We start from the raw sequence: 18221 nt of genomic DNA, 5'->3' as shown, positions 1-18221 counted from the left end.
AATTAATAATTAATCCTTGAAAGTTAAATTAAGCATTAGTCTCTATGTCTAGTAGTACTAAGCTGCATTGCACTGTCTTTATACCAGGCTGGCTTTATGTACCAGCACTTTCATGCAACTTTAAATTAATATTCAAAATAAATATCGCGTTCATATTTTTAAACACAAAGTTCTAAGGGCTATAATGTACCACTTAGGCAAGACCTTAACAAGAAGTCACATGACGCTATACCACCAGACAGCATTTTAGCTCCTGGAGGTAGGATACCTCCTGGCATTCCAAGACATGCAGAGGCTACATGCCCACTACTACACCTCCTTGCGGGGTGCAGATGATCCCATGTGGCTTGCCAGTGAGTGCATATGGAGGGCTATATTTACAGCTCCTGCTTACCCTCTTCATAGTTCTTTGCACTCTTGAGGAATCAGGACAAACTCTGTACTTCTGGGGTCTGCACTGCAATTGGAGCTGTGCTTGCAGCTTGGATAGGCATATCTACACTAGCTTTAATCACGAGTACTAGTAGCAGTGAAGGTGCGGTAGTAGGTGCTTCAGCACGGGCTGTACAAGCCCACCCAGAATCCTAGGTATGTATTCGTGTTGCTTATCTGTGCTGAAGCCCATGCCACTGTGTGTCTTCACTATTATTTTTAGCTAGATAGATTGCAGTGTAGGTAACCTATAAGTGAGGAGTGTGATGGGATCCCCGGGGTGCAGTCTGGACCATGGGACCGCTGTGCCCCTTTAACTCTCCAGCCTGGGCTGTCTCTCACAATGCTTTGCTAGTGACCAGCAGCAAACCCCTCCAGGTACTATTATCACTCAGCACAACTGCGTGTGGCGCCCCACACCCAGCTAGATTGCATGTATGCTCCCAAAAGCACTCAGGAATCACATAGAGACAGGCACCAGCCAAATCCCCCCACTCCCAGCCTTGTACCTCAGGAATATACTGTCTTGCACTGCTCAAGACCCTTTCTTGAGCAATGCAAGTTTTTTAATTGGTTCACCTCACCACTTCATCAGTGGTAAGTGGACATACACAAGCCTTTGTAACCTGAGCAGATTTACCAAGCACTTCAGGCAAACTCATTGGTAAAGATAAACAGTAAAAAAAGTTTATTGATTACAAAAGATAGATTTAAGTGATTATAAGCGATAGGCAAAAAGTCAAAGTGGTTACCAAAATAAAATAAAATATAAGCACTCAACTCTAAACTCTCAACCCTATCAGATTGGGCAACATCTAGATTAAGCAGTTTTTCTCACCCCACTGGATATTGCAGTGCATAGTACACAGATTTCATCCTTGAACCCTGGGCCAGTCTCCTCTGTTGGAGTCTTCAGTCTTCTGAGTGTCCTTGTTGCTTGCAGCATAGGTGGGGAGAAAAGAAAAGGCGAAGCATGGGGCCACTGTGTTCTGCTTTATACCGTTAGTCCATGTGCTTGGAGAACACAAATCCAGTCATGTCTGGTGGGCATTGCTGAGTCACCAGGCAAGGCTGAGCAACTCCCCTGGTGGGACCTTGTGCAAGTGAGTCATTGAATTGTAACTCCCTTGGTAGACAATGGCTGTTGATGGTTGTTCAACACCCACCTGGGCATCGGTTAGCTCCCTTCTCCTTGTCTTTCTCTGTTGGGAGCTACCTTCTGGGCAAGTCCCCACCGCACAGCATATTTTAGTGACAACCATACAACAAAATCTCATAACTTCATATGAATTAATGATATACATATTTAGATAGAATAATGGCTTTCAGCTAATCATAACCTTTCCCTGATACCTCATGTGACATGCTTTATGTGAAATATCACAATTATATATAACTGATGAATATGGGGGTTACAGGGTGCTCCCCTAACATATAGACTATCACAGGGGGCAAGACTCCTTTATACCCTTCTCCCTCCCTGCCCCCCATCACGCTCTATGTATTCATGTAAGGGCAGCAAGAATTCAGGCTTAAATGGACAGCTCATTTAGGGTCTGATCCAAGCCCATTCACGTTAATAGAATCTTTCCATTTACTTAGTGGGCTTTGGATTAGGCCATTACTTGGGGGACATGTTCTTCATGTGAAATCTGCAGCAGAAGAGTGGACTCCTGACATGGAAACACCGCAGCAAACACAACAGCAGCAATGTGCTTCTCAACTGGGATACCTGGCACTGGTCACTGTTGGAAGACAAGATACTGGGTTAGATGGACCTTTGGTCTGACCCAGTATGGCCATGCTTATGTTCTTAAGCTATACCACAGGAGTTACTGTACTATTGCACCATTGCTGCATTAATCCTCTTGGCCTTTGTGTCAGGGGATAAGGAGAATTCTGTAGAGGGCCACTATATGGGGTGATACTCTGGGGACCTTCTTTGTGAGCTCTTTTCCCGCCCTGCATGTAATTACTAGTCCATTCACTCTTTTGCACTAGCCTCATTATCCTAGAAACTGGCTGAACCAGTGTAAAGCTGGCATAAATAAGAGTAGTGAGTTAGTGATCTCTGTACTACAGCATGACAAAGTCATGATTTTGCCCATATGAGCCTGTATTAAAGTAGTGAACATTCAGATACAGGGCTTAATACTCCTTTGTAACATGAGAAAACAAGAAAACTTTAATGGTGTGGAAAGACTCTTCAGGATTCTTAAAACCCACAAACTTCCAAAGAGGAAAAAATGTATGCGGTTGTTCTAGCCATGTTGGTCCCAGGATATTATAGAAACAAGGTGGGTGAGGTAATATCTTTTATTGTACCAGCTTCTAAATGGGATGACAATATTCTCAGTCTTCTGCTGGCTGAGTGGGCTCTAGACTTTGCTGTGAGACCAGGGTAATTGAATGCTATAGGCAGGGGCGGCTCTACAAAGTAGGCTGCCCCAAGCAGCGCGGAGCGCTGCGCCGCCCTTCCCCAGTCCCGCGGCGGGTCCCCTCTTCCCGCGGCTCCGGCATCCTGGGGAGGGCGGCATTTGGCTCCGGTGGAGCTCCCGCCGGCATGCCTGCGGCAGGTCCACCGGAGCCCGGGACGAGCGGACCTGCCGCAGTCATGCCTGCGGGAGCTCAACCGGAGCCGCGGGAAGACGGGACCCGCCGCAGGCATGACTGCGGCAGGTCCGCTCGTCCCGGGCTCCGGTGGACCTGCCGCAGGCATGCCGGCGGGAGCTCCACCGGGGCCAAATGCCGCCCTCCCCAGGATGCCGCCCCAAGCGGGCGCTTGGCCCGCTGGTGCCTAGAGCCGCCCCTGGCTATAGGAATTACAATACAAAAATGATACATAACAAACAAAGTAGTAGTGATAGTTTTTCTGGCTATGTCCCAGAGTGAGTTATTGCTGGACTATACACCCTAGAATGATTAGGCATCTTGTTAGTTTCACTCCTAAGCCAAATAAATAGTAACTGAGACCCAAAACTTTCCCTAAAGGTGGTAGTAATGGCAAACACCTTTGATCACAACACAGCCTGACTGCTGTGATCAGAATTTACTGTTGGATAACATTAGACTTTTATGTGGCCAGTGAGTTTTACATGAGTTTCATCCCATCTTACAAAGAAGAAAGTCTTTTCCTCCAACTCCTCACCACATCTAGCTCCTCACATCCACCTTCTTTTTGTGCTTCCTTTGCCCTTAGGCATCCTATTATATAGCTTCTTGTACTGAATCTCCATCTTGTGTGTGGGGGAGCTCTTACTGTAGAATACACCATGATAGATCAATACCACAGCCACCCAATTGGGCAATTATGAGGGAGACATCTCTTGATGACCCCAGGGCCTTATTCTGCACTGAGAAATGCTGTCAGAACTGGCCTCTTAATCATATTTTCATACATAATATACCCAAGTGTGTTGATTAATCATGTTACTTTTATGCATAATAGTAGCACACCAGCTGTACACAGAACTTTCAAGTGCATCATACACAAGTTATTCTGAGGCCAGGATGTATTACAGCAGTAGACAACTTAAGACAAGCTATAATTTGAAGCACTCCCTTGAGTGGGAGAAAAGATATAAGGAGACAGAAGAGGCACGGTGAACCAAGTAAGTCTAAAACAGTGTTTTATTTTGAATGTAGCAAGCAAGAATTTGGTGGGGCTTAACCGGATTCTTTCCTCAAATAAGCTCACAAAACTGTCACCACTTCACCATCTTGCTGCTGTTCTCCTCTCTTTCCTTAGGGTATGTCTACACTACAAGAGTAGTTCGATTCAACTTAATTCGAATTTGTGGAATCGACCTTACGAAGTCGAATTTGTGTATCCACACTAAGGACACTAATTTGACTTTGTGATTCCACACTAATGGGGCCAGCGTCGACTTTGGAAGCGGTGCACTGTGGGAAGCTATCCCACAGTTCCCGCACTCCCCGCTGCCCATTGGAATTCTGGGATTTCCCCCCAATGCATGCTGGGGGGAAAACTGTGTCGAGAGTGGTCTTGGGTAACTGTCAGCATTCAACCGTCACTCCCGCCGGTGGGAAATCAGTTCGCGCACTTTTCCTGTTAGTGACAGCGCGGACGCCACAGCACTCCACTGCGATCATGGAGCCCGCTGCGATCATCGCTGCACTTATGGCCGTTGTCAACTCCTCACACCTTATCGTCCACCTCTTCAACAGTCAGATGCTGAGAAATCGGGCGAGGAGGCTCTGACAGCGCGGTGAGGACATGAAGTCTCAGAGTGGCACAGACCTCTCAGAAAGCACGGTACGCCGCGCCGTGGAGATCATGGTGGCAATGGGTCATGTTCATGCTATGGGACGGTGATTCTGGGCCCGGGAAACAAGCACAGACAGGTGGGACCGCATAGTGCTGCAGGTCTGGGATGAATCACAGTGGCTGCGAAACTTCAGGATGCGTAAGGGCACTTTCCTTGAACTCTGTGACGTGCTGTCCCCTGCCCTGAAGCGCAAGGATACCCGCATGCGAGCAGCCCTGAGTGTGCAGAAGCGAGTGGCCATAGCCCTCTGGAAACTTGCCACGCCAGACAGCTACCGGTCAGTAGCGAACCACTTTGGCGTGGGCAAATCTACCGTGGGGGTTGCTGTGATGCAAGTAGCCCACGCAATCGTTGAGCTCCTGCTCTCAAAGATAGTGACCCTGGGAAACGTCCAGGTCATCATAGATGGCTTCGCCGCGATGGGATTCCCAAACTGCGGTGGGTCTATAGATGGGATTCACATCCCTATCCTGGGACCGGACCACCAGGCCAGCCAGGCCAGTAGACCACCAGGCCAGTAACTGAAAGGGCTACTTTTCAATGGTGCTGCAAGCAGTGGTGGACCATAGGGGACGTTTTACTAACATCAATGTCAGGTGGCCGGACAAGGTTCATGACGCGCGTGTTTTCAGGAACTCTGGTCTGTTTAGACGCCTGCAGGAAGGTAGTTTCTTCCCAGACCACAAAATAAGTGTTGGGGATGTGGAGATGCCTATAGTGATCCTCGGGGACCCAGCCTACCCGCTAATGCCCTGGCTCATGAAGCCCTATACAGGCGCCTTGGACAGTGACAAGGAGCTCTTCAACTACCGGCTGAGCAAGTGCAGAATGGTGGTGGAGTGTGCTTTCGGACGTCTCAAGGGGAGATGGCGAAGCTTACTGACTCACTCGGATCTCAGCGAAAGCAATATCCCCATTGTTATTGCTGCTTGCTGTGTGCTCCACAATCTCTGTGAGAGCAAGGGGGAGACCTTTATGGCAGGATGGGAGGTTGAGGCAAATCGCCTGGCTGCTGATTACGCTCAGCCAGACACCCGTGCAATTAGAAGAGCCTAGCGGGAAGCGCTGTGCATCCGGGAGGCTTTGAAAGCTAGGTTCCTCAGCAAGCGGGGTAACCTGTGACTGTTCAGTTTCTTTACAGAGAAGCTGAACCTGCCCCTGCTTCACTTACTGTTAACTTTCTTCTGCGGTGACATACCCCGTTCACCACGTTTCCCCCCTTCCAACACACGTTTAAAAATAAAGTTAATGGAATATTTTTAATTAGCAATGTTTTATTTACTAATGAATTCGCGTTAAAGGGTTGAAACAGGGATGCAGACTGTGGTGGGTAGGGTGTGCAGTGATGTACAGACCGCTTCTACACTCGAGGAATGACAGGCTCCTGCCCCTAAAGCGGTCTGCACTGCCGGACTGATTGTTTCAACGGAGACTGCCATCCCTCCTTTTCGGGACTCTGTGTACGGGGGCTATATGGCCTTGTGGTGGGGGAGGACTGGGGGCAGGACGTTTACAGGTGGGTGTGAAGGAAGGGGTGAGGGGTGCAGGCTCTGGGCTGGGGGTGGGGGCGTAGGAAGGGGTGAGGGGTGTGTGGGAAGGGGGAGGTTGGTGTAGGGGGATGAGGGCTCTGGCTGGGGCTGAGGGTTTGGGGCATTGGAGAGGCTCAGGGCTATGGTGGAAGGGCAGGGTAAGGGCAGCCTGCCTTGCCATTTTTGTATGGCAGGCGCTAGGACCCTGGGGCACCAGACAGCATTTCTGCGGGGAGCCGCTCTACTGTCAGGCAGGTACGGAGCACGGCGGGGTGGGGGGGAGACCCGTGGGGGCCAGGGCCAGATCCAGGCAGGAGCGGGGGAGAGACCCAGCTCCAAATATAGCTGGAGCAGGGCACCTTCCGCCTATGCACAGAACATGAAAAACACCTCCCAGACTGACCAGGGTGCCTAGTGACTGCACTATGTGTGTGTGACCTGCTGTAGATCCTGCCCCCGTGTATGTATCCAGGTAATGGTGAACGTCCTATGCAATTACCAAACCCCTCCCCCCCCCCTTCACACAAAGTCTTCTGTAAAGAAACATGACGGAAACAGTAATGAACAGCAAACTATTTTTAATAATCAACTACACGGTGAGGGAACGAAACTGGGATTTGGGCTGGGGTGATCCAGGAAGGGAAGGACTTCTCAAAATTTAGCGAATGAGAGCTTTTTGGTACTTGAGCACTCTGCTGGGGTGGAGTGACAGTTTTCACGGCTCCTGGCGCACCTCCTTCTTGTTATTTTGCGTGAGGGGGGTATGGGACTTTGTGGCAGGGGAGGGCGGTTGCAGATACACTGCAGGGGGGCTCTGTCCTCCTGCCTGCGGTCCTGCAGAACATCCACAAGGCGCCTGAGCATGTCCGTTTGCTCCCTTATTAGTCCAAGCAGCATTTGAGTCGCCTGCTGGTCCTCCAGACGCCATCTGTCCTCCCGTTCGCTGTGTGAGCGCTGCTGCTGGGAGAGGTTCTCCCTCCACTGGCTCTGCTGGGCCGCCTCGGCTCGGGAGCAGCCCATAAGTTCTGCGAACATCTCGTCCCGTGTCTTTTTCTTGTGCCACCTAATCTGCGCCAGCCTCTCTGAGGGGCATGCTGGAGCAGGTCGGGATACAGGTGCAGCTGTGTGATGGGAAAAAGGGATTGACTTCCTTATAAAGATACATTTCCGCAAAGAGGAAACATAGTCTAGTCAGTCTCTGTGAACAAGACCATGCACAGCACTCACTCAGGGAAAGTTCGAATTTTCGGAATTCGCTTTCATTGCCTGGGGGATTGCACTGCAGACCAGACAAGCGGGGCAGGACAGCAGAATCCATGGAGCAGCCAGGCATGGTAAGCCAAAAACTTTTGGCTGCTTAAAAGTCAATGTATACCACTGTCCTCTTGCTACAGGCAATCCTGAAAGCATAAACTCTGCCCCTGTTGCACCCCCTCGTGTCTGTTCCCTGGGAAAGAGCCCTGTATAATGCCACTCTGCAGCCTCCACCACGTGGCTGTAAAGTGACGCTCATTGTTATGCAAAGGAACAGTGAAGCACTCCCAATACTAATAGTACACAAATTACTGTAATTAAATGCAGGAGTCTCCGAGCGAGATCACCCTGAGGAGGGTCACTGAGATAGAGAGCGCATGCTACGTGAAAGCCAGCACAAACCAGGGGCCTATGTGGCCATGCTTGTGGAGGCAATGCTCCCGGAGTACCTGATGCTAGCTTGGCGCGGAAAAGTGTGCTACCATGGAGCACCCAATAAGGCAGCTCTCCCCAGGAACCTCATGCGGAGGCTTTTCGATTACCTGCAGGAGAGCTTCTCGGAAATTTCCCAAGAGGATTTCTGTTCCATCCCCATATATATTGACCTTCTTTTCGCATAGTTAATATTCCTGTTCTGTTAGAAAAAATGTTTGCATGTTTAAAGCACTTACCGACTGATCCTTCCCCTGATTCAGGGTCCGGGGTAACGGCTGGGGAGGGTTGGTAGGGGATCTCAGTGAGGGTGATGAAGAGATCCTGGCTGTCGGGGAAATCAGCGTTGTAAGCTCTGTTGACTGCCTTGTCCTCCTCATCTTCCCCGTCTGCGAACATCTCCGAGGAACAGTCCGTCGACAGTATCCCATCCTCAGAGTCCACGCACACTGGTGGGGCAGTGGTGGCAGACCCACCGAGAATGGCATGCAGTGCCTCGTAGAACCGGCATGTCTGGGGCTGGGCTCCGGAGCGTCCGTTTGCCGCTCTGATTTTTTGGTAGCCTTGTCTCAGCTCCTTGACTTTCACGCGGCACTGCGTTGTATCCCGGCTGTATCCTCTGAGTGCCATGGCTTTGGAGACCTTCTCGTAGGTCTTTGCATTCCGTTTGTTGGAGCGCAGCTCCGAAAGCACAGACTCATCGCCCCACACAGCAATGAGATCCAAGACTTCCTGGTCAGTCCATGCTGGGGCCCTCTTTCTAGTCTGAGATTGCATGGACACCTCTGCTGGAGAGCTCTGCATCGCTGCCAGTGCCGCTGAGCTCGCCACGACGTCCACACAGGAAATGAGATTCAAACTGGCCAGACAGGAAAAGGAATTCAAATTTCCACGGGGCTTTTCCTGTGTGGCTGGTCAAAGCATCCAAGCTCGGACTGCTGTCAAGAGCGTCAACAGAGTGGTGCACTGTGGGATAGCTCCCGGAGCTACTAAGGTCGATTTGCATCCACACCTAGCCTAATTCGACATGGCCATGTCGAATTTAGCGCTACTCCCCTCGTCGGGGAGGAGTACAGAATTTGAACTAAAGAGCCCTCTATGTCGAATTAAATGGCTTCCTGGTGTGGACGGGTGCACGGTTAATTCGAATTAACGCTGCTAAATTCGAATTAAAGTCCTAGTGTGGACCAGGCCTTAGTCCTTCCCAAAATTCTGTCTTGTGTTGTCCAGAATGTATTACATTAATTCCAGATCTATCAATTGACATTAGGTACAAGAGAAGCTTCTTCCCATCATTGCCATTAATATGCACTGGGTGTTCAGAACTTAAAACTTGGGGCTTAAGTTTGAGATTTTTCAATAAAGGTAAGGGCGTTAGACACAGAACTCCCATTGATTTTCAGTGAGATTTGGGCATTTAACTGCCTTATACCCCCTTGAAAATGTTTAGGTTGGCTAATTCTCATGCTGTCAATTGGACAGCATAGCGGCCGCGAAACATGTTATGTGCCTCCATGATGCTCTGTCCTCAGCTAAATATGGAGCATTAAAGGGTAAGATGTCTGTGAAGGACTGGTATCTGTTGACACAATCCAGCCATTATGTTTTAGGTCTGATGGGGAGGCAGGGGGTGTCTTTTCCATCCTGCAGTCATTCCATCAAAATTAAAATTAATTCTCACAGGGAAGTTGATAGGTGTTCAGCGCAGATGACCGAGTGCTTGACACAGCCTCTTCCCCCATTTAAAGAAACAATTGTGTGTTCAATTCTTAAGAAATGGACAAGCACTGTAAAATGGAGTTTTTCTCTGTTCTCAAAGCAAAGTCACAAATAGAGCGGAGATTCATTTGCCTTTACACCTTGATATTTATTGTGTAATATTCTGAATACAGAGATGTATTTATTCATCTTTCATTCAGCTTCCTTATTCGTCATTCCTATGACTTTAACTAACTTATTAAATGTCATTTAAGAAGAACTATTTGCTAACTTAATGCCTGGATCTGGTACAGTGAAGTCACTGCAAAGCTATATACCATGAAGCAGTTGGTCAAATGGTATCTGCTACTGGTTCCTATACTCTGATTTCAATACACAGAATTTAATGTTATAAGCAGACAATTAACTATGATGATTACTCACAGGCCATTTATATAAGATCTTAGCAGAAGGAAGTCATTTTGGCTGCACTATGGTATTTAATAGTATTTTAATTTTTAATAATTGGAGATATACCAATCTCCTAGAACTGGAAGGGACCTTGAAAGGTCATTGAGTCCAGCCCCCTGCCTTCACTAGCAGGACCAATTTTTGCCCCAGATCCCTAAGTAGCCCCTTCAAGGATTGAACTCACAACCCTGGGTTTAGCAGGCCAATGATCAAACCACTGAGCTATCCCTCCCCCCTTGTGTTATATTGAATACACCCCCTACTCCGATATAACGTGACCCGATATAACACGGGTTCACATACAATGGGGTAAAGCTCTGACACGCTGCTCTGAGCAGTGTATTAAGGGTACCAGGCCAGGGCTGAGGGGTTCGATAAGGAGCAGAGGGTCTCGGGGGCAGTCAGGGGCTCTCCCACCCCAGGGTCTAAGAGGCAGGAGCTGGGGGGAGCAATTTTGGGGACCCCGCAGTTCCAGAGTGGCCCGGGGGATTAGCGGGGGGCTGGGAGCAGCCCGCTCCACTTCCCTCGCCCCCGCCCCAGCCGTGTCGCTCTGGGGAGGGGGTTTGGGGGCAGGGATCCCCCCCGCACTCAGTGGCAGCGGTGGAAGAAGAGCAGCCCAGCCCCAGCCCACTCCACTCCGCCAGCTCCCAGCCACGGCACTGCGCTTCCCGCCGCAGGTGAGTGCGGGGCCTTTCCCCAACCCCCTCCCCCCTCCAGCGACATGGCTGGGGCCAGGGCAAGGAAAGTGGAGCAGGCTGGGGCTGCGTTGCTCCGCTTCCCGTTGCAGGTGAGTGTCTGTCAGGGGGCGGGGTGTGTGGATAGGGGTTGAAGCAGTCAGGGGACAGGGAGCAGGGAGGTTGAGTAGGGGGTGGAGTCCTGGGGGTGATTAGGGACAGGGGTCTCTGGAGGGGGCGGTCAGGGAACAAGGAATGGGGTGGGGTGGGCAAAGCAAGTTTGATATAACGCGGTCTCACCTATAACACGGTGAGATTTTTTGTCTCCCAAGGACCGCGTTATATTGGGGTAGAGGTGTACTGTGTCTGACTAGTTAGGGCATGCAGGTACAAGAGCTATGGCTACAAATAAGTACTTGAGAGTCAAATTTTCAGTTACTGCTTTACCTAAGAACATAAGAATGCCCATACTGATGGTCCATCTAGCCCAATATTCTCTCTTCTGACAGTGGCCAATACTAGATGCTTCAAAGGGAATGAATAGAACAGGGCAATTATCAAGTGATCCATCCATAGTCATACAGTTCCAGCTTCTGGCAGTCAGACACTTAGGGACACCCAGAGCATGGGATTGCATCTTGGCCAATAGCCATTGATGGACCTGTCCTCCATTAATTTTTCTAATTCTTTTTTGAACCTAGTTATTGTTTTGGCCTTCACAACATCCCCTGGCAATGAGTTCCACAGGTTGACTGTGCATTGTGTGAAGAAATACGTCCTTAGTTTTAAACCTGTTGCCTATTAATTTCATTGTGTGACCTCTGGTTCTTGTGTTATGTGAAGAAGTAAATAATACTTCCTTGTTCACTTTCTCCACACCAAACATTTTTGTGTAGTTTCCCTTTCTGAAGTTGAACGCTACTGTGTTAGGGCTTCTTTGGTATTCCCCCCCCCAAGGATGTTACATTTAATTATAGTTTGGTCACTATTACTGAGAGGTTCAGTTATATTGACCTCTTGGACCAGATCCTGTGCTCCACTTAGGACTAAATCAAGCATTGCCTCTCCTCTTGTGGATTCCAGGACTAATTGCTCCAAGACACAGTCCTTAATGGTGTCTAGAAACTTTATCTCTGCATCCAGTCCTGAGGTGACCTATACCTAGTGAATATGGGGATAGCTGATTTGTGCTGCTCCAGTGGTGCAAAGCATTTGTAAAGCCAACCATGTGGCTGGGGATTCCCCTAATATAAGGGAAATTCCCTAGGTGACAGACCTAAAGTAGTGGTTCTGTGCCATCTGTTCCCCACACATTGTACACACTAGCACTCGCTGCTTTAATAGACCTATGGGGATTGTTGCAGCTGGGCACAACTCAGAGCAACTCACAGGCTGCTCTGAGTTGCACCAGGGTGAAACCAGCAATAGGTGATCCCAGAATCAGAGGGAAGTACCTGCTCCTGTGTGAGCAAGTGACCAGTTGGGTATCTAATTGGTCATTTGTATTTGCAAATATAACATTTGCACAGGGTGGCTGTACGAAACCTTGTGTTGGAAAAAGGAGATGATAAATTTGCACATGCAATCATGTTAATTGCACATGCAAATTGGGCTTTCAGCTGTGCACACAATTTTAATGCACACCTTTGTGGACGCACAGTATATGAAGGATATCACTGAAGGCTGTCATCGGTAATAGAATATAATACACTATCTTGTTAACTTCTATGTGACAAGAGAAAAATCGAGTGTTGTAAATACAGGCAACAGACAAACTCTGACTTTGCTAGATATCTATTAAATATTCCCAAATCAAAACTACATTAAACTGGAGTTAAGATTGAAAGTACATATCAGTAATTTAGGGTAACATACATTATAGGGAAATGGAATGTTTCCCCATAGTGGCACCATGCAATGACCATATGCTTATGATATAGATATTTTATTGTCTGTTAGATTCAACGTTTTAAAGACAGATTCCATTTTCTGTCTCTCTCTTTTTATTTTTAAACCATCATAGTTTCATGTTAGGGCAGAGTAAAGGTTGTTTGGGTTCCTTACCTGTGCATTTCTGTACTTTAATATGTTTGGATTTTTATTAAGAATAATCATAACTCTGAGTTTCATAGATTGGAATTACAACATCCTTGTAATATAATTACAATATCCCTGTAGTATATGTTACTGTAAATTATTGATCTGTCCTCTCAAACTTAACTCTATTTTAACAAAAACGTTGGGCATTTCTTTTTTTTTCTGAACTACATTTTTCTCATAGGAACACTAAACAATAAACTCCAAGAATCTGTTACTGCAGGATATTTCTAATGCTATGTAGCTATTTACTGTTAACCTTACATTATTTTTATATTTTAATTTGTCGGGTCACACACACTGGTATCCCACTGGCTGTTTTGTGCTGTTTGGAGCAGCACAAAGCAATCATAGACTACTAACCAGCTGGCTTCATAGTTGCTTTGCATCGCCAGAGTAGTGCAAAGCAGCTGGTATGTACACCCCATGTACATGTTTTGCTCTCCTTTATGTCTCTCATGTTCCCCTGCATGCATGCACGCACATACCTGGTTTCCCACTCTCTCCAGTCCTCTTTGTTGACTCAATCTGGTACAATGGGTAGTTTTGGAAAGGAAATATTTCAGATTAATGGTAATTTTTTTTATCATTTTTTCCTCCCTGGAAGTTTATCTCTCAGCAAAGGCTGGAGAATAACATCATCTCCTTCAGAGACACTCATGAAGAATTATCGTTTTTCAAAATGGCCACATCTCTCATTTTCTCAGTGGGATTGAGGCCACTGACTGGTCTCTGCTAAAGATACCCATTTTCAAAATACCCACTGCCTGTAGGGTGACCAGATGTCTCGATTATATAGGGATGGTCCAGATATTTGGGGCTTTGTCTTATACAGGCACCTATTACCCCCACCCTCTATCCTGACTTTTCACATTTTCTATCTGGTCACCCTAACTACCTCCCACATTTGCTAATGGGAGTTAAGCCCACCTATCCTTGGGTAAAATATTAGCCCCCATGCTGTCAGGAGACAGAGAAGAATTTAGACAAGTACATATACAGGGACATTGAAATAATTCCCAAACTGACCCTCTGATATATGCTTAATTTGTATTCATGTATCCCCAATTTTGAAAGTTGCTGGTGTTTACATCACGTGTGTGTGTGTGCGCGCGCGCGTGTGTGCGCGTGTGTGTGTGCAGTGAAAAAATATTGCAAGAGTACTTTGATGTTGCATATGTTCTGCATACTTGTCAATTTCTCCATTGACTCAGAATTAAAAGGAGCTGTTCCTTCACTGACTGTAGGAGCTATTTCTGTTCCTCTGCTATCATTGCTAATTTTGGGGCGGGGGGGAGGGTTATTTTGTATTTCTGAGGAATTTTCTGTGACATAGGTGTATCTGTCCATCTGTGTATAAATATGGAGCTGCTTGTTTTAAGCAGCTGCTCTGTCTCCACTTTCCATCTCTCTCAGTTGGAGATGGCTTCCTGCTTGCTCTTTGGCCTGGTTTTCAGCTCCGGCAGCTTTTTGGTTCCTTGATTGTGTGTTCGACTGCTTTGCAATGATGCCAATTTTGCGATCTGTCACTCCTTCCGCAGCCACTAGCTGCAGTAATTCATCGGCGGTGGGGAGTAGTGTCCAAGTTCACATGGACTTTAGCTGTTGTACAGGGCTGCTGGTGGTGCCTTCTGTTTGGGTATGCTGCCACTCAGGTATAACTTCTCCCAGATAGTCTTTGCGCTATTTTCAGTGTTGTTTTCCTTTTAGTCTTATAGACTGGAAATGAGTTTGTGAGCTCAACGTCAAACCGGGCAAATCCAGCCCTAGAAGTACCAAAGTGCCAGTCTTCTGTCTATTGGCAATATGTTTTACAAAATTGGTACAGTATAACTTAGTCACTATTATGCAAATACAGTGAGGCATTTGGGATCAGGAAGCTCCTTTCTGTCAGCAGACAGCAATTTGTTAAGGGATTTAATATTGGACAAGCTCAAAGAGCAGAGATTAGCCTAAAAATGAATATTCAAAGTGACTGAAATACTGTACTATGCTACCTCCAGTCTGCCAAGTAACAAGACATCATTCAGTGATGTATGCCTTAAAGTATCCAAACAAATAAGAAAGTAGTATCTCAGAAAGTCACTTGTCAGAGATTTAATCATTGTCAGAGAATTCTACCTTTCAGTCTTCTTATCTGTGCTAAAAGTGATCTGTACAACTTGAAATTGCAAGTGCACAATCTGCATAAAGTGGAACTAATATGCTGTCAAAGTCCCATACAGGTAACAATCAGCATCATTTTAAAGGAGATACAATATTGCTAAGATGTTTTAAGGATGGACCTGCCAGACAAGCATTACAATAATTACCCCTGATTGTCAGAGTACTGGCCAGACCTAACTCTCAGGTGCTAAAGCATACAAATGTAGCACCCCTGTTCACTGGCCCAGTATGAGGTTGTTCAAGATAGGAGAAGCCTGCCTTGCGACTTTTTACACAACTTTGGGAAACTGTGCCTGGGGCTCCTTTGTGTGCTCTGCATTGTGCGTCAGTGTGTGTTCACCTCAGACCAGACCCACTCAGACAAACCACCAGGAACAAGGCTTTATTCTGTAAGAAACATAGAACAGGATTACAGTCCAGCAGCCTCCTCTCTCCTTGCCTGCTACAAGCTCCCAGCTCAGTCAGTCCTGAGACCTCCTGGGTGGGAGGAGGGAGGGCAGAGGGTAAATCCTGGCAGGAAGTTCTCCCAACACGCTGCAGTTTGTAGTCCATAACTTGTAATTCCCAGAGCAGCTGCTGAAGCACACTGGACCTTGGGCTCCACCAATAAATAAATCAAAGATTGCTTGATGTTCATCATTGTGTAGGGGCCATGAGTCTGAAACAAACATCCTGAGTTTGTAAAGATAATGGCTCATTCACAACTGAGGTGAAGGAACAACAGGAATAGGAATCTTTAAAGGTGACCTGCAAAGGGGGAAAAATGGGTTTGTACCATTTTCACTTCTTTGTGATGAATAAAAAAGGCCTGAAAGCTATTTTTTCTCCTTTAGAAAAAATATAGAAAAATCACATCTTGTTTTCATTGTTTTCCTGGAAAATTCTATAGAAGACTGGAGAGCAAGTATAATTATACTAAGGAAGTGAAAACCAATTAACAAAGAGAAGTGATTGTTATTAAGACCACTAAAAACATTGGGTTTTGTGTCTTTTTCTTAACAGCTAGTTAATTAAAAGACATTTTCACAAGGATCTTTTCTTCTACTTGTTCAAAAATTTAACACTCCCAGTCCCTCAATTAAAGGCTGAGAAAACTTCAAAATCCACTTGTTTGAATCCTCTAAGGCAGCAGTTTTCAAACTTCATTGCACCATGATCCCCCGGCTGACAACAAAAATTACTTCATGACCCCAGGGGGGAGGAGAAGACAGGGACAGCCCCACTGCCCTGGACGGTGGGAGGGTTGCCAGGTATCTGGTTTTCAACCAGAATGCCCGGTCAAAAAGGGAGCCTAGTGGCTCTGCTGATCAGGTCATTAAAAGTCCAGTTGGTGCGGGGCTGGCAGGCTCCCTATCTGGCTCTGTGTGGCTTCCCAGAAGCGGCAACATGTCCTTGCTGCTCCTAGGTGGAGGAATGGCCAAGGGGGCTCTGTGTACTGCCCCCGCCCCAATCGCTGGCTCCACAGCTCCCATTGGCCAGGAACTGTGGCCAATGGGAGCTGTGGGGTGGCACCTGCAGATGGAGGCAGCGTGCAGACAGGGGCGGCTCTACCTTTTTGGCCGCCCCAAGCAGTCATGCGCGGGAGGCGCCCCGGAGCCGCGGGCATGACTGCGGAGGGTCCGCTGGTCGCGCGGCTCGGCTGGACCTCCCGCAGCTGCGGACGGTTCGCAGGTCCGGCGGGACCAGCGAACCGTCCGCAGTCATGCCTGCGGCAGGTCCGGTCATCCCGGGGCTCCGGTGGACCTCCCGCAGGCATGACTGCGGCAGGTCCGCCGGCCCAGCCTGCCGCCCCCCCGGGAAAGGGCCGCCCCACGCGCGTGCTTGCCGCGCTGGGGTCTGGAGCCGGCCCTGCGTGCAGAGCTGCCTGGCTGCACTTCTTCCTAGGAGCTGAGAGACATGGGTGGGACAGGGAGACACCCGAGGTAAGTGCTGCCCAGATCAGGCACCCCAAAACCCCTCCCATACCCCGACCCCCTGCCCTGAGCCCCCTCCCTCACCCAAACTCCATCCTGGAGCCCAAACCCCGCATCCCCTCCCACAGTCCAAACCCCTCGACCTTGCCTGAAGCCCCCTCCTGTACCTCAAACCTTTCATTCCTGGCCCCATCCCAGAGCCTACACCCCAAGTCGGAGCACTCACCCCCTCCTGCACCCAACCCCCTGCCTCAGCCAAGAGCCACCTCCTATGTGCCAAGTCCCTTGGTCCCACCCCCAGCCTGGAGCCCCCTCCTGCACTCAAAACCCCACCCCAGAGCCCACACCCACTGCCGGACCCCTCATCCCCTCCTGCATCTCAACCCCCTGCCCCAGCCCAGTGAAAATGAACGAGTGAGTGAGGGTGGTGGAGAGTGAGCAACAGATGGAGGGGGAATGGAGTGAGTGGGAGGTGGGGCTTCCGGGCACGGGCAGGGCAAGAGTGTTTGGTTTTGTGCAATTAGAAAGTTGGCAACCCTAGGAAGGGGGCCAAAGCTGAAGCCCAAGGGCTTCTGTCCCAGGCAGGAGGCACATAACCTTAGTGCCCCGCCCCCCCAGGTCTGAAGCCCTCGGGCTTTGGCTTCGGCCTCAGCCCTAAGCCCCACAAGTCTAACACCAGCCTTGGCAGCCTCATTAAAAAGGGGTCACAACCAACTTTGGGTCCCAACACACATTTTGAGAACCCCTCTCTAAGGAGATGTCCAGTAAAAATCAGGATAAACAAGACATTACTGATATTAAGCTTCTTATTCTTTTTTTTAAAGTAGAATAAAAAAAATAACTAATTTCAGGCTGCCTTTAAATATTCTAAAATCCATTTCCTTCCCCATCTTTTAATTCCCCTATAAGCACTCTAGCATTGAAAGATTGATGATTAAGCTGTTACATGGGATCTTCTGTGACCAGCATCAGTATCTGACACATTACAAAAAGTTCCTGCAGAATCATATGCAGCCTTAGCAATTCAACAGCACTGAAACAAACCTAGTCATCAAAAAGTGTCACAGAAAATAATTTGCATGTCAGACAAACATACATAGAAACTGATGTCTTGTGAATAAGTTAAATCCTCAAAAAGCACCTCACAAATCAAGACTGGGGTTGGTGGAGCTCTTTTGTAACAGAAGGCATTGCTCAGCAACAGCTCTTACTACCTGGGAAGGAGAAAGAATAATCTGAAGTGACCCAAACAATGTCACCAGAAGT

General features: G+C 48.1%; 1 long non-coding RNA gene across 1 annotated transcript in view; it reads right to left on the bottom strand.

The window, feature by feature from the left end:
• Positions 1-15574: 15574 nt before the first annotated feature.
• LOC120398471 overlaps positions 15575-18221 on the bottom strand; it is a 117953-nt gene continuing 115306 nt past the window's right edge. Inside the window, exon 5 of the long non-coding RNA XR_005594460.1 lies at positions 15575-15700. This is a non-coding gene — a long non-coding RNA (uncharacterized LOC120398471). The remainder of the gene's footprint in view (positions 15701-18221) is intronic.

The sequence above is a fragment of the Mauremys reevesii genome, linkage group 2 (genome assembly GCF_016161935.1).
Source record: "Mauremys reevesii isolate NIE-2019 linkage group 2, ASM1616193v1, whole genome shotgun sequence".
Taxonomy (NCBI): Eukaryota; Metazoa; Chordata; order Testudines; family Geoemydidae; genus Mauremys; species Mauremys reevesii.
The sequence above is the reverse complement of the archived record's forward strand: the minus strand, read 5'-3'. Positions and strand labels throughout refer to the sequence as shown.